Source organism: Pleurodeles waltl, chromosome 9, assembly GCF_031143425.1.
Source record: "Pleurodeles waltl isolate 20211129_DDA chromosome 9, aPleWal1.hap1.20221129, whole genome shotgun sequence".
NCBI lineage: Eukaryota > Metazoa > Chordata > Amphibia > Caudata > Salamandridae > Pleurodeles > Pleurodeles waltl.
Window position 1 is genome coordinate 169,619,747 of NC_090448.1, and position 21,380 is coordinate 169,641,126.

Sequence of the window (21,380 nt, forward strand, 5' to 3'; positions counted from 1 at the left end):
CCCAACGGGGCTGCGGTCAATTTGAGTTCCCCAAAGTCGTCGTCGATGGAGACTGAAAAGAATCGCAATTGAAAATGTTATGTTAAGTTGCTTATATAGCACATGGCTACCCGAAGGCCTCCCAGCGCTAAAAAACAAGTCTCTGCAACAATGTTTGAGAAACAGGCCCTAGAACAGCCAAGTTTTAAGTGATTTCTAGAAGTTAAGTTCTTGACTGGTTAGCCGAAGGCTGCTGGGAAGGGAATTCCACAATTTAGCTGCGAGATATGCCATTGTGGTACCTCCCCATCTAGATTTTTTTACTCTAGGTATAATAGACAACGCCGCTGATACAGACCCGAGATCTCTGACAGGTATATAAAAAGATGGAAGGGTCTTTAAAAGAGGAGGACCTCTATTGTAGAATGACCTATGGATACAGCACAATGTTTTGAACTCTATGTGTTGTTCCACTGGGAGCCAGTGAAGTGAAGAAAGGACGGATTTAACAGAAGCATGCCTAGGTACCTCTAAGAGAAGACAGGCCGCGGCATTTTGAACCACTTGCAACATCCTTTTAACATACTTGGGGGAACCAAGAAATAATCCATTGCCATAGTCCAATCGAGAAATAATGAGAGCCTGGATGATGAGAATTTTTTGCCAAGAACGGGAGAATTGCATAAACCTTCTGTAGGAAGTTGGCTCTGTATGTGCTATTTCAAAGTAAGGAATAGCATGCACAGAGTCCAAGGGTTCCCCTTAGAGGTAAAATAGTGGTAAAAAGAGATAATACTAATGCTCTATTTTGTGGTAGTGTGGTCGAGCAGTAGGCTTATCCAAGGAGTAGTGTTAAGCATTTGTTGTACATACGCATAGACAATAAATGAGGTACACACACTCAGAGACAAATCCAGCCAATAGGTTTTTGTATAGAAAAATATCTTTTCTTAGTTTATTTTAAGAACCACAGGTTCAAATTCTACATGTAATATCTCATTCGAAAGGTATTGCAGGTAAGTACTTTAGGAACTTTAAATCATAAAAATTGCATGTATACTTTTCAAGTTATTGACAAATAGCTGTTTCAAAAGTGGACACTTAGTGCAATTTTCACAGTTCCTAGGGGAGGTAAGTATTTGTTAGTTTTACCAGGTAAGTAAGACACTTACAGGGCTTAGTTCTTGGTCCAAGGTAGCCCACCGTTGGGGGTTCAGAGCAACCCCAAAGTCACCACACCAGCAGCTCAGGGCCGGTCAGGTGCAGAGTTCAAAGTGGTGCCCAAAACACATAGGCTAGAATGGAGAGAAGGGGGTGCCCCGGTTCCGGTCTGCTTGCAGGTAAGTACCCGCGTCTTCGGAGGGCAGACCAGGGGGGTTTTGTAGGGCACCGGGGGGGACGCAAGTCCACACAGAAATTTCACCCTCAGCGGCGCGGGGGCGGCCGGGTGCAGTGTAGAAACAAGCGTCGGGTTCGCAATGTTAGTCTATGAGAGATCTCGGGATCTCTTCAGCGCTGCAGGCAGGCAAGGGGGGGATTCCTCGGGGAAACCTCCACTTGGGCAAGGGAGAGGGACTCCTGGGGGTCGCTTCTCCAGTGAAAGTCCGGTCCTTCAGGTCCTGGGGGCTGCGGGTGCAGGGTCTCTCCCAGGCGTCGGGACTTTAGGTTCAAAGAGTCGCGGTCAGGGGAAGCCTCGGGATTCCCTCTGCAGGCGGCGCTGTGTGGGCTCAGGGGGGACAGGTTTTGGTACTCACAGTATCAGAGTAGTCCTGGGGTCCCTCCTGAGGTGTCGGATCTCCACCAGCCGAGTCGGGGTCGCCGGGTGCAGTGTTGCAAGTCTCACGCTTCTTGCGGGGAGCTTGCAGGGTTCTTTAAAGCTGCTGGAAACAAAGTTGCAGCCTTTCTTGGAGCAGGTCCGCTGTCCTCGGGAGTTTCTTGTCTTTTCGAAGCAGGGGCAGTCCTCAGAGGATGTCGAGGTCGCTGGTCCCTTTGGAAGGCGTCGCTGGAGCAGGATCTTTGGAAGGCAGGAGACAGGCCGGTGAGTTTCTGGAGCCAAGGCAGTTGTCGTCTTCTGGTCTTCCTCTGCAGGGGTTTTTCAGCTAGGCAGTCCTTCTTCTTGTAGTTGCAGGAATCTAATTTTCTAGGGTTCAGGGTAGCCCTTAAATACTAAATTTAAGGGCGTGTTTAGGTCTGGGGGTTAGTAGCCAATGGCTACTAGCCCTGAGGGTGGGTACACCCTCTTTGTGCCTCCTCCCAAGGGGAGGGGGTCACAATCCTAACCCTATTGATTTCTAAAAGTTAGAGTCACTTCAGCTCAGGACACCTTAGGGGCTGTCCTGACTGGCCAGTGACGACTCCTTGTTGCTTTTTTTGTTCCCTCCAGCCTTGCCGCCAAAAGTGGGGGCCGTGGCCGGAGGGGGCGGGCAACTCCACTAAGCTGGAATGCCCTGCTGGGCTGTGACAAAGGGGTGAGCCTTTGAGGCTCACCGCCAGGTGTCACAGCTCCTGCCTGGGGGAGGTGTTAGCGTCTCCACCCAGTGCAGGCTTTGTTACTGGCCTCAGAGTGACAAAGGCACTCTCCCCATGGGGCCAGCAACATGTCTCTAGTGTGGCAGGCTGCTGGAACCAGTCAGCCTACACAGATAGTTGGTTAAGTTTCAGGGGGCACCTCTAAGGTGCCCTCTGTGGTGTATTTTACAATAAAATGTACACTGGCATCAGTGTGCATTTATTGTGCTGAGAAGTTTGATACCAAACTTCCCAGTTTTCAGTGTAGCCATTATGGTGCTGTGGAGTTCGTGTAAAACAGACTCCCAGACCATATACTCTTATGGCTACCCTGCACTTACAATGTCTAAGGTTTTGTTTAGACACTGTAGGGGCACAGTGCTCATGCACTGGTACCCTCACCTATGGTATAGTGCACCCTGCCTTAGGGCTGTAAGGCCTGCTAGAGGGGTGTCTTACCTATACTGCATAGGCAGTGAGAGGCTGGCATGGCACCCTGAGGGGAGTGCCATGTCGACTTACTCATTTTGTTCTCACTAGCACACACAGGCTTGTAAGCAGTGTGTCTGTGCTGAGTGAGGGGTCTCTAGGGTGGCATAAGACATGCTGCAGCCCTTAGAGACCTTTCTTGGCATCAGGGCCCTTGGTACTAGAAGTACCAGTTACAAGGGACTTCTCTGAATGCCAGGGTGTGCCAATTGTGGATACAATGGTACATTTTAGGTGAAGGAACACTGGTGCTGGGGCCTGGTTAGCAGGGTCCCAGCACACTTCTCAGTCAAGTCAGCATCAGTATCAGGCAAAAAGTGGGGGGTAACTGCAACAGGGAGCCATTTCTTTACACCTTCCTTTAAAGCCTCATTAATCCGAAGCAAGTAGCGAAAATTGTGTTAGCTTGATGTTCCAGAGTAAGTTGGGTATCTAGCCAAACTTCTAAACGTTTGATATAATTCTCAGGAGGAGGCAGCTCCCCCAAGGAACTACTTCTGTTTTGTCTCCATTTAATTGGAGCATGCTTTCAGTCATCCATCTTGACACTGCCTGTAAACAAAGAGACAGTGAGTCCATCAGTACCTGAATTAGTAGAAAATGAAACCACTAATGGGTGTCATCTGCATAAGAAACTAGTGAAAGTCTGAATGGCTCCACTATCTTAGTAAGGGGGGCCATATAGATATTAAATAAAGCAGGACTAAGGGAGGAGCCCTGTTGCACACCACATCTACATTTAATTTAGCTGGAAAGGTAAGAATGGTCAAGGACCTGAAATGATCTCTCCCTCAGAAACTATGAAAGCCAACTTAGGGCACCTCCCTCGATTCCAATCTCCTTCATCCTCTGACATAGTAAATGGTGATCAACTGTATCGAAGGCAGCACTAAGGTCAAGGAGTACAATCGTCGTCATGCACCCCTGATCCATAAGACTCCTGGCCTCTTCCATGACGGCGATCAAGGCGAATTCAGTGCTGTGAAGAGTTCTAAAGCCCATCTGGGCAGGATGAAGGATGTGATTTGTCCTCAAGAAATGTCGAGAATTGAGCATTACTGTATTTGTCTAATATTTTAGAGGGGGATGGCAGCAGCGAGATGGATCTATAATGTTTTAGCACTGTTGAAGCCAGGTTAGGTTTTTTCAACAGGTGCTTGACTATGGCATGTCTCCTCTGGTCAGGAACTGTGCTCCTGGATAATGAGGAATTTACCAGTTCAGTCAGGACAGGGACATGGACTGGCACCACAAGGGCCAATATCGAAGGAAGAGCAGGTCCAGAGGGGATACAGACTTGAGAGTTGAAAGAATGGAGACGACCTGATCCTGTGAGAGGGGAAAATTGCGAGATAGTAGCAGCACAATTGTGGCGATGACCGTAACTTCCAATTGGAGCCTACCATTAGGAAAATTCAAAGATAGACAATTTTTTGCTGAAAAAACATTGCCAGATTGTTACTGTGCTCGAGAGGCTTTAACTAATTCACCAGAGGGTGATTGTAAAATTTCTTTAAGTACTTGAAAAATCTCTTTGGAGGAGTTGGAAGACTGTTCAATTCTAGCAGCATAGCAGGTACTTTGCGCTGATTTGATTTCAGAGTGATAAAATCTAATAGCCTTTCTGTATTCTTCCTTTACTGCAGAGTCTTAGGATTTTCTCCATCTTCTTTCCAGACATCTACATTTCCTTTTGAGAGTTTGTAGATGAGGAGTAAACCACAAGGCGCCAGCTTTCCTGCGACTCCCAGTTTTCATACTGTAGGGGAGTATGGTGTCTAAACAATCGATGATCCATTTATTGAATTAATCTATCTCGATGTCATTCATATGAAGGAGGAAGGGTTTACGACTTTTCAAGGTACTGATCCAATCACTAGCGTTAAGTTTGTGCCGGCGCCTAAAAGGTTGAACTATTGACTGAAACAGTCTGCATATGGTGGGAATGGCTAGATTTAGAGAGATTAAAAAGTGATCTTACCAGGCCAAAGGGGGAGGAGGCATGGAGACTAAGCCTGATAAATTGCTAAAAACTAAGTCAATGGTGTATCCTTTATCATGAGTGGGGCATTTGACCAGTTGACCTAGTTCCAATGCCTCCATGTCAGCAAGAAGGATTTTAGCCGCCAAGTTATCTGTTATCTACAAGAATGTTAAAATCACCTAAAATAGTAAAATTGAATCTTTTACCTATTAATTCAGCAAGCTGATTCAAGAGAGAGTGTAAAAAGTTATCCGAGGGGCCAGGAGGATGGTATACTAAGACTTCAGAGAATATAAATTGGGGATTTAATGACATTGAAAAAAAACATACTTTCACACTTGGTTAGCTGAAGAGGCCGGGAGGTAAGCTTAATTGATTCCTTGTAAATAATAGCAATTCCACCCCCCTTTGAGGTGGCCATCTCTACCCTTGTTATTAGATATCCTTGGGGTAACGCCAGGGTTATATCAGGCAAAGACCCCTCATGTAGCCATGTCTCAGTCAAGAACAAGGCTGTTGGAGTAACATCACTTAGGAGAAGATTAATGTCGAGTTTATGAGCAGACAGCGAACGACAATTTATCATCAGAAAACCGCTGTGTGGATCTGCCTTGGATAATGGGTCCACCATCACTCCAGGCTGGGGGTGGGACCACTGGCAGGAAGAGCAAAATCACTTAGTATTGCTTGGACCTAAACAGCTCTGACATACTTCGGAGGGAGGCGGCCTAAGCGAATGGAGAGCCTCAAAAGAGTAAAAAAAACCTCTCCGAACGTGACTAAAAGGTCTTGCCCCTGGGCCCGTCCTGGCACGGACGGGCTTGCCTTAGGCGCGCCCACTGCGCGACTGGAGCATTGCGCTTCTTATGTAGAGCTGAATGTAGAAAGGGCGGCAACTAGACCGCTAACCTTTCAAAATGCCGGCTGTCAAGTGTGCTCTAAGTAAGGGTAGAAAATGGCGACCACACTGCAAAATGGCAACCAAAGACACCGTCAAAGTCGGAGGAACAGTTGGAAAGGAGGTAAGGGAGGGGGGCAACATAAGTATAGAAACAAAAAGCAAAAAAACAAAACTTGTTCTACTGACCGGGCCACTGAACACAGGCCTGAAGGTCAGCGAGCAAAACTCCCGCAAGGCTCAGGAAAAACATGTTATAATATAAGCCCCTAAAATAGTTCCAAGCATTAAGTATTTTTAAAAACAGATAAAACCCTTAAAAACCAGTAAAAAACAAAATTGTGAGGAACAGCTGTAGGACTAGATTCACCAACCTAGTTGCAGACAAAATACCGATGGTAAGGTATGGAAAGGACAAATTACGACATTTCGATCCAGAGCATAGGCGCACGCGTCCGAACCAGACAGCAGAAGAAAACAATCTAACAATGGAGTCGATGCCCATGCGCACCACTCCACCTCGTGACTCAAAAGACTTTCTTTGAAGAAAAATAACTTGCACAATTCTGAGTCCAACACTAAATGGTGGGATTATGCTAAACATGTGTATCTACAGTCACACACGCCTCGAACAAATAATTACAACCACATAATATGCTCTCCCGCTTTTCAGACAAAAACACAAGTTGTTACTTTCCAGTCTGAGTAGTTTTGCAGCTTTAAGAGGTTTCTAAATTCACATGCTGTGCATTATTCGCTATCTAGTGGTTGGGTTCGGAATTGTCTCTCTCGTTTTCCCATGTGGGTGTCGTCCACTACCATTTGGTGGCATGTCCATCTCCTCTGTGATGTCAGACGACGCCCCGGATGTTCCTGTGCATAGTCACCATCTTCAGATTCCCTTTTCTTCTCGCTCTTATTTTTTGGCAAATTTCCTCCTCCTTCTCGTCTTTACCATCTGGCTGCAACATCTTCAATTTCTGGGCAGGTGGGTGGGTTGCATGTGACTCCAGAAAACCCTTCAAGCTGAAAAACTACTCCTACTAATTAGTAACCATTTTGTTTTGCAGCATGAATCCTTTTCTGGATTCACATGCTGTGCATTAGATTATGTTGTGGGATCTCGCCCCATAGGTTGGTTGGGATGAATGCGGAAGTGTTAGCAAACAGGTGTTGTAGTACCTTTTGTACCACCTGTGCCTCTTTGTTCATCTGAATGTCCATACAATATCGTTCTGCAAAGATGAGTGGTGACACCCATGTCACTGCTGTGCAGATTGCATCTATTGGTACATTTGTCTACGAGCGCTAGTGTTGCACCCTTGTGAATGTGGGGTAGCCTCATTCCCGCCCTAAAATTGTACGTTTTTATTGTTTCGACAATCCACCTTGAAATTGTTTCTTTAGTTACTGGGGAACCCGTGGTTGCTTTGAAAGAATTAGACAAACATCTGTTCTCAATCACAAAACGTATTTGTTTCTAGCAGACAGTCCATACAGAGCCCTCTTTTGATCCAATGTGTCTAGGGCTCCTGCTTTCTGCATCTTCAACTCTTTCAAAAAAAGATGGTAGCTGAATACTTTGACATGGGTTAGCAGTGAGGACTAGCTTGCCTTTGTGTACCTGCAGGTATGGGTCCTGTTGTTGCTTGTGCTTGCAGCTCTCTCACTCTGCGTAATGATGTGATTGCCATTAGAAAAACTGTCTTGAGTGCGAGTGATTTAAGATCAGTCTTGTGCATAGGTTCGAATGGCCTGGTCAATAATTGTGTTAGCAAGATGTTTAAGTTCCACAATAGAGCTGGAACTAATCATATTGGTGCAATCATTGTTGCCCCTTCCAAGAATCTCTGTACCACTGGTGATGTGAAAAAAAACATTCCCCGCAGTCCCCCTGATATAAGCTACTATTGCTGCCAGGTGTACTTATAAAGCTGGGTAGGTTAACCCAGGGTCTAACAGGTGAGTGAGGCAAGTCAATACAGCTTCCTGTTTTGTCCTTGTCTCCATTTTTTTTAATTTGTGCACCAGTGAATATATCCGTTTCCTTGCTTCCTTAAGGATTTCCATTGTCCTGGGCAGCAATTGTAGATGCCTGAATTCTAAGTATTCAGGAGTCAACCTGCTAGACTGAGGGTTGCTGGCTCTGGGTGGTACACACTCCCCTCCTGCACTGTTAGCAGATCCTGATCTGCCTTCATTACGATCATTTGTCGTGCGGCCGCATTTAGAATTGTTCTATGGGGTGCAAGGTGGCTTTTAGGTGTTCCTGTCAGGATGGCATTACCATAGTCAGTTTTTCTGAGGACTATGGATTGTACTGTCTTCCCAAGATAGTCAGGGGAGACTAAATGGTTTGATTTTCTTGAGATGTAGAGTCCTGCTTTGGCTGTATTTCTGAGGTGCTCCTTCATTGAATAGTTTAGGTCTAGTAGGATATCCAGGACTTAATGGAGTTAGACAGTGTGAGGGGGCAGTTTAGTGTGTCCAACTTTTTAAGCCACTCTTGGATGGGTATGGGATTGTTTTAGGAAGAGGAGTAGTAGGTCAGTCTTGCTTGGGTTCAGCTTAAGCTGGTTGGTGTTAAGTCAAGTTTGTATCTTCATTAGATTGGCATTAAGATGTCAGATGTCGCTGGGTGATATTATTCTGTAGTAGAGTTGTGTGTTGTCAACATATAGGTGATACTTGATCCCAGCTTGGTTCAGGATAACTGTGAGGGGTTCTATGAAAAGACTGAATAGGGTTGGAGAGAGGATGGAGCCTTACCTTGTGGCACTGGAATAGGCTTTGAGAGACAACTGTTGATTTTGATTTTTTTGGAAGCAATGTTGAAGATAGGACGTGAACCATCTCAGGACTGTGCCAGTAATACCTGTGTTGTTCTGAAGTGCTTCCAGTAAAGCTGAGTGATGAGCTGTATCAAGTTAGGTTGAGTAAGATTAGGAGGCAGGTGTTGCCTTCATCTAAGGAACTGAGAATGTTGTCCGATACTACGCATAGCAGTTTCTGTGCTACATCCTTTCCTGAATCCTGATTGGAAAATGTCATGGAGGTTGAATTCTTCAATGTGTCGGTTGAGTTGAAGTAGGACATGCTTCTCCAATGTTTTAGCTAGGAAAGGAAGGTTGTGATGGGTCTGAGGATGTTGAGACCATTGGGTTCCATCCCAGGTTTTTTTTTTTTTTCAAGAAATGGGGTGGCTTGACAGAGTTGGAGGAATTTAGGCATGCGGCCTGATGAAAGAGAGCCATTGATTATTTTGGTCCAAAAGGGGAGATGATATGGTTGAGGTTCTGTACTAGGGTAGAAGGGAGGGGAATCGGTGAAGGGGGCTTCAGGTTAGCAATTACTTTGAAAATGTCTCCTTCTGTCACAGGTTTGAAGTCTGTCCATTTAGAACTGTTTTTTTACATGAAGGAGCTTGTTAATTGCTATGTTTTGCTTTTCTGGGTTCTTTTGGTCTTCACTTAGTTCCTTGGGGAACGTTTCTGTGTTGCCCTTTGTGTACGTGCAGCCGTGGTTTGGGATAGACTATTGCCAAGGGTCAGGAATCGTCCGATTTTTACAACTTTGTCTGTGAAGAAGTTAGCTATTTCTACCCAGTGTTCATTGGTGGTTGTTGTTTCCTGTTGGGAGGTAAGAATAGCTTGTTGTTTTATTGTGTTGACAAGCTCCCTTGGTCGGTTCTTCTCATGGTCAAGTTGATTACAAAAGAAAATGACTTTTTCCACGAAAATGTGTTTCTTGTAGAAGAGCTGTTCAGATCTTAGGAATGAGGGGTGCACTAGTGAGGGGTTCTGTCTCCACAACTTTTCAGTCTGTCTAAGTTGTTCTCTTTGGTTATGGTCAAAGTTAAACCAGGGTATGGATTGGATTTTTCTCGATCTCTTAACTTTGAGTGGTGCAACCTGGTCAAGAACATCTATTATTGTTGAGCTACAGTGGGAGGTGAGGTCATCAATTGTATAAAGGAGTGGTTGTGGATCCTGGATTCTAGGTCCATTAGTGGGATATGTTTGATGTTCCTAACCCAGCGCATGGGTTTGTCGGATGGTGCTGGGGAGGATATGTGGTGTACTAACAGTATTTGATGGTGGGCCGACCAGTCGAGAGGCAAGATAGAACAAAGAGACAAGCTCACTTCTAGTAATTATCACATCTAGAGTCATGACTTTATTGTGGGTCTGTTCATTACAGAATTGTTTGAGGTCACTGAATTCCAGTAGGTTATTAACATTAAGGATCGTGGCGTCTTCTGTGTAATTTCAGTGTAGGTTGAAATCACCCAGGAGTACTTCATTTGAGTCAGTTAGTGAGAACTGAGGGGAAGAGTGTGCGATCACCAGGAGGGTGACAGGTGGTGTGTAGTTTAGTGGGAGTTGTGTCTTTGATATCAATTTCTACTCCAAGATATTCAAAGGTCGAGTAGCTCATGGTCCTAAGCTGGGTTTCCACTTTGTGGATGACTGCAAGACCCCCTCCCCCAATTCGCCCTAGTAAATTTATCACTCTACCTATACTATTTGCCAAGTATCAACTGTCCCCCAGCTACTTTCATGTATTTCTTCTTAGGTCAGTCCAATCAGCTCAGACAATGAACATCTAAATGTTACTGCATTACCTACCAACCTTGAACCAATGTGTATATCCAAAAAAAAAAAAAAAAACTTTTATAACTAAAGTGTGTATTAACTAGGTAAATATGTTTTAATTTGATTTACATTTATTTTAATATAAATGCATATTTTGTTTTAATCAGCACAATTTCTTATTAATATGTCTACGTTCTAGACACCAGTTGGGGTAGCAAAATGCCCTATGGAAAAGAAGCAAAGAAACATATCAGAACTGCAATAGCATATTATTAGGAATACATAATTAGGCACCAAAGACAAATTCAGGACATCTATAAAGAAATCATCATGTAATGGGGTGATGTAAAATATGGTGTTTTAGGAGTAGGTTGTTCTTCTACTGTTGAATACAACTAAGCATGCTAATTTGTGATTTAAAGTCTCAGCTATAAAACATATAGATCAAAACATCATTCAAGAATCACTGGTGACTGTGTTTATTAGCATTTTTTTAAATATGCGCAGGGAGACATATGGGTTGGGTTATGAATTCTTTGCACATTCTGTGAAAAAGAGGGTTTCATAGTTGATTTCTTGCTGAACTTAAATATTGTGAATTAAAAAAACGTTTTTCTTTAGAGGTTCTGCTCCCCCAAAGATGTTGATTAGATATTCAAGGACACTCAAGCACAGCGCCCTATAAACAATACAAACAGTTGTACATATGCTGCATGCCCGAAGACAGTCATTTAAAACTGGATAGAATTGAAGCAATATAATCAAATTTATTGGCTTCAGAGATGTCAGGTACTGGGGAGTAAGTAGCACTGCTTGGAGGATTTGCAAGATCAATTTCTGGAAGGATTGTCAGTAGGGCATTTCAATATTCCATCTGTAGATAACCATAGTTTATATAACCATCCTTGCATCTATTTTTGGTAGACAGTTGCTAATGTTGCCTTTGGCTCTCAATTGGTAAGTTTGTGTGTGTACCATAATCAGACATTTTTTAGGATCTACAAAACACTTTAAAACAGAAGCATGATTACAAATCATACCACTAGGCTGCTTATGCGCACCTAGAGGTGTTGTGATTGGACTATAGTATTTCAACTTTTGACAGAAGTTCTCACATCTATACAGGTTACCCGCCTGTAAATGTGATTTATAACATAGCGACCGAAATAACATGGCATTGATGTGTTTATTTCTTAAGCCATTAAGGCCGAAAAATTTTTTTTTTTTTAATTTCATGGTTTTAATAATGTGAAGCACACATATAAATCGCAGAGTAGTGTGCTTTAACAGAATAGCATATAAGAGCCTGTATAAAATTGCATAAAACAATACCAGGAAGCGTCACAAACAAAACGCATGAAAGTCTGAACAAAGCTTGTACATTGAAATGTGATGGCTTGCAAGGATACTGATCCACAAGTCCTTGTAGTGGCAAACTCCTATTGTCAGCTTGTTTAAGAGTTGATTCTGAGGTGTAAGGTAAAAAACCATAACATCTAACTCAAGCATTTCCTCCATCAGTTTTCAGAAGATTTCAAACCTAACCTCTGGGTTAGGAAAGCTAAATGTAGTAGAACATTTTAGTCGGGTAAGTGTAAACATATTTGTGTTTTTTTTAATTTTTATTTTTAAAGAAAAGATACGTAGAGCTAGGTCCATAAGCCCTGCCCAAAAAGCACAATACAAAATAAATAACTGAACCCAACACTGTGTTGCGTAAGGTGAGTATTTTATGTGGGTATATCATCGTGGAGCACTCGAATGGTGATGACATGCTATCACAACATGCTCTTTAGGATTCATTGTAAACCTCAAGACAGGGCTAGAGTAGGTATTACAGTTACGATAGGGACAAATAAATGCATGGCTGAACGCACTAGGAGGGTGATAGATTTAAAGAATGTACCGAATCAGACTCAAAATTATTCAGAGACCGGGAAAATGTTGTACCACAAAAAGATTCTGTAATCAAGCTGCTGTGCTCTTACCCTTCCACACACGCTACCCCTCACTCAACTAGAAGAGGACCCTATTGTGCTTTTGCATGCAATGTGTTTAAGTATCTTGGAAATATTTCCAGCTTTTGGGGGGGGGGGGGATTGGGAGCGAGAGAGAGAGAATGAGAATACACACTTATTTGCAGCAGCTGACTTAAGATTTAATTTGTAAAGAAAAAGTACCCCCAAAACAACTTTGCTACCATGGATATCATTTATTATGGCAAGGTTCAAACACAGTTTTTGCAGTGGCCATGCACAAAAGTGCCCATAATATGTGCAATTCTTACACAATTCAGTTAAAGTCATTATGTAGTCTTTTGAGTTCAAAGCAGACAGATTTTGTGCCTATTTATTTTTTGGGAAGAAAAGTTTCAAACTACCATTGCTGAGAGAAATATTCTCTAATGGGAAATACGGACTTGCTTAAAACGTCAAAAAGACGTCATCGTTTGGGCATTCCTTGAATTTGTGCTTTACAGTTAGGAGTTTGAGTCATTAGCCAAATGGTAGCCACACTCCTGCTTCAACGTTGTCATCACTAGCAACAGCTAGGCCATAAAATCCAAGCAATCTAAACGGAAATATGAAGGGTGAAATGGAACAGTCGCTGGCTATGAACCTTTTCTTGCTTCAGCTTATGGGAATTGCACAACAATGTGACACAGTGCAATGTGTCTGCGCACATCTGACCAGGGAACATGCACAAGATCAATGCACAGACTTAGGTCTGTGACACATGGATATGGATTTCCAGGCATTGAGCAGAACGGAGTTCTACTTTTTCAATATATATTCTAAAACTAAAAGTAAAAAAAAAAGGAAATCCAGTTCTAATTTGTGTTATTTCAATCAATGGACAAGTCACAATCAATAGCAATGCCACCCGTTAAACTAGATATTTTAAAACTAGGGATGCAAAATCGGGGAAAGGAGTAGCTGTGCAAAATTGCACGAAACAAAACAAAAATCATGTATGTGGCGCGGGGGTGGGGTAGAGGATGTTTATATATGCGTAGGCCTCAGCCTAGTCACATTTGTGAACAAAACAATAGCCATGCTACTGGTCCCTAATCTTAAATTGAGAAATAATTTGACAGATTCACTACTTTCTAACCATCCTTTCTATATCTGTCAAACAGTTCAAAGGTGCAAACTAAAGGGGACTCCCAGACTCCTGTAACCCGTGTTCTCTTAATTTTAGACTTACGAGCTTTAGAAAAAAAAACGCATTGTATACAAACATTTTGATGCTGGGCTCACACAGGCAATTTACAGTGCTTCAAGCAAAAAAAAGTTAAGGTATTGCTCAGAGCCTCCCCTTCTATAGGTATCAATACTTAGGGCCATTTGAACGAACACTTTTTCCCCGTAGACAGAGTGAGTAAAAACCTTTGCTACATCTGGCCCTTAGTTTTTTCAGTGGTACAAGATGCTATACAAGTATTTTACTAACAAAATTAATTGATAATTTGTAATGGCATAATTTCGTGTAAAAACTTGACCCGCCATCTACAATGAAACCCGTTTCAATACAAAAAAAATAGAATTATTTAACGTCGCAATTATAACTGGCAGAGGTTAGCTCCCTCGTTATGCCACATTTTGAGAGGATAAGGAGATACATAATGACTGCAAATGTGAACCATTCACCCAGTCAGCGATATTTTTGAGGTGAAGTTGCCTGGAGGCGAAAGCCACTGAACTTCAGACTATCCTCACAGGTGACTAATACGTGCACTAATCGTCGTTTTTGGTGGGACTTTTCCTACATTCAAAGTTCCGTTTGAGACATTTCACTGATTTTTTTCTTTTTATACCAGTTGCTTCTGTCTTCAGGGAAGCAAGATTTTTGTCGGGTTGAATTCTTGGAATTATGCACGAAAAGAATAAAAGCCTGGGACTCGCACGGTGCTACGGCCGTGCCCCTGAAACATCAAAGTGAAAGTCGACAGGTCTTGAAAGACCACACCCACCCCAGAAGAAGTCAAGTGAAAGAATCGTCCATAAACGAGCTCTGAATAATTGTATCCACTTTTCCTTTAAACTCTATCCTTAATACCACTCGGTGCCATTTCGTTACTTGCGTCCAAATGAGGCTTCTTGCTAAATGCCCCGGAGCCGCATTTCCTTTCGACAGCGGACATGCTGTATTTAATTGGGAAATGTCAGCTTTATTAACTGGTACAGCCCATACGGCGCGATGCGTTTTCCGGGTCAAACCACATGAAAAAAGAAGAAAAAAAAACACCTTGGCAGACATGTTCGATCCGCTCGCCACACACAATGTAAACAATCCGCTTTCTTTCGAGTACATTTTGAAAATAAGACGCCGTTTCAAGCTATCGGGCTGGGCTCAGCAGTTCGTTTATGTTGATCCCAACTTTGCTGCCCCCCCTAAATTGAACTTCGCCCAGATTACTCAAGTGACACTTCGGAGTGGTTTGCTAGCAGCTAAACCCTGGTTTAGCCACTCTGATCGACTCGCCACTATCAAACGTCGAGTACTCGATTTTAAACGGTTTAAAAAGAACTCTCCCAGGCCCCTCCCCCGCCCCTGCAGAGTGTAAACAAACGGGGAGAAGCGCAAAGTACAATCCTTTCAGTTTCATGTTGTGTCAGCACAGAACTATACTAACCTTCTGCAGGCTCCATACAGCCCTGGGCTCTCTGCCAACTCCTGCATCTGAAAACTGCACAGGAAGCTTGCGCAGAGCTTTTTGCACTGTACACAAACCGAAAGCCTCGGCTTCAAAGCAGTGTTTTGTTTTTTTACTTCCATTCACAGAGTGCGCTGGTGTCTCGCTCCACACTTGCAACTCAAAGCTTGCATCATCGTTCTGTTCTGCACGGGGATCCGTGCCTGGGCTTATGTAACATTTGCTACTACTGTAAAGTGCACTCGAGTCACAAAGGTCCTGTCAGATAAATAGCTAGGCAGGGAGGTGGAGCCATGGCAGCACTCCCTTGCTTGTTGGAAAAGAAGCACTCAGTTTTTCAGCGGCAGGCTGCCAATGTTTTCAAATGCTCAACTTGAACAGTTCACGGTGTAAAAGTATTTATTCGGGGAGTGACCCAGTTTTGGCAGTTTCGTGCAGCACACACACACACACACACACACACAGAGCACAACACATACCCTGGCCCCCACGCCAATTTAAAAGGAAAACGTGTGAAATGATAGGATTTACAACATCTTCATTCAGTATCTCAGGTCATTTAGATATGCAGATGTTACGTGATCAGGGCGACCATTTTGCCACTCATCAGAGCTGGGTGTGTGTTAAGAGCCAAGAATGTCAGCTGAGAGAAGACCCCGACTCTGCCATTTTCCTTCATCCACGAGCACCAAGATGACATAATCAGCACATTTGTGGCAGTGGGAAAGCGACCACGCTAAAGGCCACACAATATGCATAGATGTCTCTCAGTGACCAACGATATGCCTGAGCGAGCCTACCTGCCAATTACGATGAACGGCTCTGGTCCTTCCCACCAATAAAGGCGGTGAGCCTTAGAATTTTGTATGGAACTGGTAATCTCGGTAGTCTTTGTTGTCTGTTGTATGCACATCGACTTTAATGTTTTGACAAGTCACTGCCTAAATGGAGGACACTCATTTCCAGCCACCTGCCAACCAGCCTCAGCAGGCGGTATTTTGTTGGTACAAGCTCACTAAACTAGCCCTAGCTGGGGGAGTACACTGATACACAAGATTACAGTAGCGTAGCCGTGACGAGACAATCTTTTTGCACCAAGAAGATTTTACAATCAATCAGGGCACAGCCTTTTCACATACCATAACTTCCACAAGAGACAGAAACACATTTCCTTTAACTGGCTTGAGATTCTGGAAAGATTTGGGATTAGAGGTTTCCAAAGATCGCTATCTCACTACCAGTGAAGCGTAAATCACTTAACTCTAGTGTATAGCATTAAGGAAGGCACTGTTATTGAGGTACCAATGTTCAAGTAGTCGATCAAAAAAGAGAAGGTGTGCATAATTTATGATCACATGAGCGTGAAGACGAATGCAGGTGTGTTCAGCAGCTAGCAATTTTCCACGAATAAAGATTCACCACCCTCAAACGTGAAAGTTCAAGATCCAAGAAAAACTATTCTGCAATAGCAGGCTACAATTTTTAAGCCTTTAAAATACACAATTCTGGTTCATCTTGTCAAAATTCCAGACAAATCAGAAAAGTTTCAATGGATGAGAAAAGTCTATGTCCAGTGTTAACATGCCTCCTTATATGCACAATTAAGTCATATCTGTCAATACAGGATAAAAAAACCAACTGATAATACTCCAAGAGATATTATTCCTTTAACTATTACAGCAATAGCAGGCGCACCCTCATAAGCGTTTCTCTAGATGTCGAAGATTAGATGGGCCGTAATTGGAGGTTTTAACCTACTGTTTTAAGGAGCAATTTTAAAGCTGGTCATTTTAACCATGTTGGAGTGACCCTGAAACCCCTTTTGACTAAAGAATAAAAATGTCACGTGAAATTATCAAATTACCAGCATGAAGTGAGATCCGTCTGAGAGGAGAAAGCTTTTAATGCCGTCAGCAGTTACCCTTGAAATTTAAGAGTCTATATAGTTGAAGCTACAATTCAGAATCAAGCCTAATGAATGGGCACGCCATGCATCTGCCAGCCTGCTTTTTGATAATTCCACTAAATGTTAAGAACCTTAAGTTAACGAAGTGCGGAAGTCCAATACCAAGTTTACATTTTTGGACTACCAAAGTAACAGTTCGCAAAAAGATAAAACTCATTTAGATACAAGAGTTTCCCCTCACGTGGTCTGTACACTACAGAACATACAACGAAAGAGACCAAGTGATGTCAGCATCTAAAATGCTCAAAAGTGAAAGGACATAGTACATTAAGTCTCTATATCAGCCACTGCAATTCATTACCTTTTTGCAACACCCAAGATTAAGAACGCTAATAAGCTTTGAGTGACAATATTTGGGAAATTTTGCACTGTACAAGTTTAGGCGATCTCTAAAATGTGCACCTAATTATGTCTAAACTCTGCAGATTGAGTGAAATGTAATTTACACAGGTTCTGTGAAACACATTAATTGCACATAAACACAGTCCCATTAATGCATTTTAACCTCACTATAATTCTAAAACTCTATTTCATGTGTATCATAATGTGAGCCTTAGTAAGGGCCCTGTAGATCTGCAAGATCTTACTCTTAGTAGTAGGAGTCCAAAATAAACAGTCGAAGGACTAATTTATTTTGCTGTAAAATAACACCAGATTAGACAAATCTAATAATTTACTTACCACAATGTTATACCACACTACAGAATTGGAGGTATAATGGAAGATGGGAAAGTACCACTGTCTCTCCTCTTGGAACATATTAGTTGAAAACAGGCTTTCCGCATGAGGATGCTGCTGTGTACTCATCCAGGTACGGAAGGGTCCTTGAGCATGCACTTTAACCACATGTTGCAAAGGATCCGTGCTATACAGGGAGTGCAGAATTATTAGGCAAGTTGTATTTTTGAGGATTAATTTTATTATTGAACAACAACCATGTTCTCAATGAACCCAAAAAACTCATTAATATCAAAGCTGAATATTTTTGGAAGTAGTTTTTAGTTTGTTTTTAGTTTTAGCTATGTTAGGGGGATATCTGTGTGTGCAGATGACTATTACTGTGCATAATTATTAGGCAACTTAACAAAAAAAATATATATACCCATTTCAATTATTTATTATTACCAGTGAAACCAATATAACATCTCAACATTCCAAATATACATTTCTGACATTCAAAAACAAAACAAAAACAAATCAGTGACCAATATAGCCACCTTTCTTTGCAAGGACACTCAAAAGCCTGCCATCCATGGATGCTGTCAGTGTTTTGATCTGTTCACCATCAACATTGCGTGCAGCAGCAACCACAGCCTCCCAGACACTGTTCAGAGAGGTGTACTGTTTTCCCTCCTTGTAAATCTCACATTTGATGATGGACCACAGGTTCTCAATGGGGTTCAGATCAGGTGAACAAGGAGGCCATGTCATTAGATTTCCTTCTTTTATACCCTTTCTTGCCAGCCACGCTGTGGAGTACTTGGACGCGTGTGATGGAGCATTGTCCTGCATGAAAATCATGTTTTTCTTGAAGGATGCAGACTTCTTCCTGTACCACTGCTTGAAGAAGGTGTCTTCCAGGAACTGGCAGTAGGACTGGGAGTTGAGCTTGACTCCATCCTCAACCCGAAAAGGCCCCACAAGCTCATCTTTGATGATACCAGCCCAAACCAGTACTCCACCTCCACCTTGCTGGCGTCTGAGTCGGACTGGAGCTCTCTGCCCTTTACCAATCCAGCCACGGGCCCATCCATCTGGCCCATCAAGACTCACTCTCATTCCATCAGTCCATAAAACCTTAGAAAAATCAGTCTTGAGATATTTCTTGGCCCAGTCTTGACGTTTCAGCTTGTGTGTCTTGTTCAGTGGTGGTCGTCTTTCAGCCTTTCTTACCTTGGCCATGTCTCTGAGTATTGCACACCTTGTGCTTTTGGGCACTCCAGTGATGTTGCAGCTCTGAAATATGGCCAAACTGGTGGCAAGTGGCATCGTGGCAGCTGCACGCTTGACTTTTCTCAGTTCATGGGCAGTTATTTTGCGCCTTGGTTTTTCCACACGCTTCTTGCGACCCTGTTGACTATTTTGAATGAAACGCTTGATTGTTCGATGATCACGCTTCAGAAGCTTTGCAATTTTAAGAGTGCTGCATCCCTCTGCAAGATATCTCACTATTTTTGACTTTTCTGAGCCTGTCAAGTCCTTCTTTTGACCCATTTTGCCAAAGGAAAGGAAGTTGCCTAATAATTATGCACACCTGATATAGGGTGTTGATGTCATTAGACCACACCCCTTCTCATTACAGAGATGCACATCACCTAATATGCTTAATTGGTAGTAGGCTTTCGAGCCTATACAGCTTGGAGTAAGACAACATGCATAAAGAGGATGATGTGGTCAAAATACTCATTTGCCTAATAATTCTGCACTCCCTGTAGCCGACTGAGGAAGAAAGAGAAGATTACAAAAGGGGGAGCCCATGCTGTTCACCATGAGGCCATCATCTCCCCGTGTTGCTTCGGGCTGGTTGTTATATGACCGAAATCCATAAAGTTTCAAATTCCTCAAGAGCCTCAGCAAATTAGTCTGGCAAGGAGTATGATAAGTGACCTATCAAACGTGCCAAGGCCCTGGCTAATTGTGTTTTGGAATGGTCATTGTAAACAGGAAAGGAGAGTGGCGTATAGTGAACTAGAAAGCCAGCAAGTCATCACTGTGCTCATCCTGCTGGGAAATCTTTCCCAAATACCACCTGAAAATATGTATAAAGGGTTCACTAGGCTAAGAAATGTTACCTTGATTTAGTACATACAAGATGCTGAAAATAAGAATATTGAAGTTGAGAGAAGGTTTTGTAAAAGTCTAAAACAGAGTGGCTGGTGGGGTATGAAACAAGCAGGTTGAGACCGAGATCAACCGCCTGAGGTAGGCTGAACAGAAATAGAACGGAGGATGAGGAAAAGTACAAAGTCTAAGGACCATTCCGGAGATGCTGCATATTCTAGCCCTGCTATAGAAAGGATTCAGATACAAATTACCTCAAACAAGCAAGGTGTACGGGAAAGACTAAATGATTCTTGCCAATTATAATGTCCAAAAATTACTTAAGGCAGAAACTCAGACTATGAAATGTGCTGGCAGTGCCTTGGGATGCAGGAACTCCTAAACCGCAAAAAAGCAGTATGATGAAGGGGCCATGTTGCACATCGCAGTCAGTCAGGCAAGGATCAGCCATGCACAAGCACATTTTGAATATTGTAGCTCCTGGGCTGAAATCTTCGAGAACAGCAGTACGCAAAAAACAATAGGGACACTTTTGGTAAGCAGAAAAGTGTGACCATAACATGTATCCCATTCACTTTCGTAAGAGATATGGGGTGACACGTCTCTCGAAGAAAGCCCTAAGAGGAAAGAAAAGAATACATAACGCTCAAAATACGAAATACAGAAGAAGGCCAAAGATGGAATCAAACTGTTTTTTTCTCTTCAGTGTACAACAATTCCCCTCCCTCACATCATTCAGAGCACCATTGAGAAAACGATCACAGAGATATCAATTGTATGAAATATTCAGATCACCTGCAAATTCATAAAGACATAATTTTGCACAAATTATCGTAACTTTTTTTTTTTTGTAATAGAGGCATGCAATGCTCTTCACCTAGCTGGAAATAAATTCTTATTAGGTCAAAGATGAAGCACTAAAGTAAACAAGCATTTGCAAAGCAATAGGTCTCGCATTTTCTTGAGTTAGAGATACTGGCATTGTAAATTCATAACCGGACTTTTCTTGCCACTTAAACTGCTCAACCCTACTTCATAATTTTATTTTTTCCTGCCATAAAATTTCAGTGGCCCTGCTTAAAACTAAAGCACTTCCATGTACCATTCTTCCTCTATCTGCGGCAAAAAACAAAAATGTTGCTATTTAGCAGCGTTTAACTAGGAAAAGCTTAATTAAAGCACGCTAACATGTTTAATGAAGGTAAGTATTCGCATACAAAATACACGATTTCCACTTAAAAACTATAGTCGAATCACGAACACATTGGCCACACGGAAAATAAATATTTTTTGAAAGCTAATGCCTGCATATTAATATAATTGTGTCTTTTAATATTTATGTTTACGTGTTGTTTTACTGGTGTGTCCCATATGGTGTTTGGCTGCAATTTACACTGTTTAGGTATGATTCACTCCACAAAGTTTGATAGCTTCTGATAACTTTGCTGCTGTCTACAGAGCAAGCCAGCCAGTCATTTACACTCTCATCTGGGTGATGCTGCCCTTTCACAAACACATGCTAA

At 42.6% G+C, this 21,380-nt stretch overlaps 1 protein-coding gene across 1 annotated transcript in view; it reads right to left on the minus strand.

Annotated features, from left to right (window-relative positions):
- The window catches only part of ATXN7 (ataxin 7), a 295,992-nt gene that overhangs the window by 206,268 nt on the left and 68,344 nt on the right, over window positions 1-21,380 (minus strand). The window lies entirely within an intron of this gene.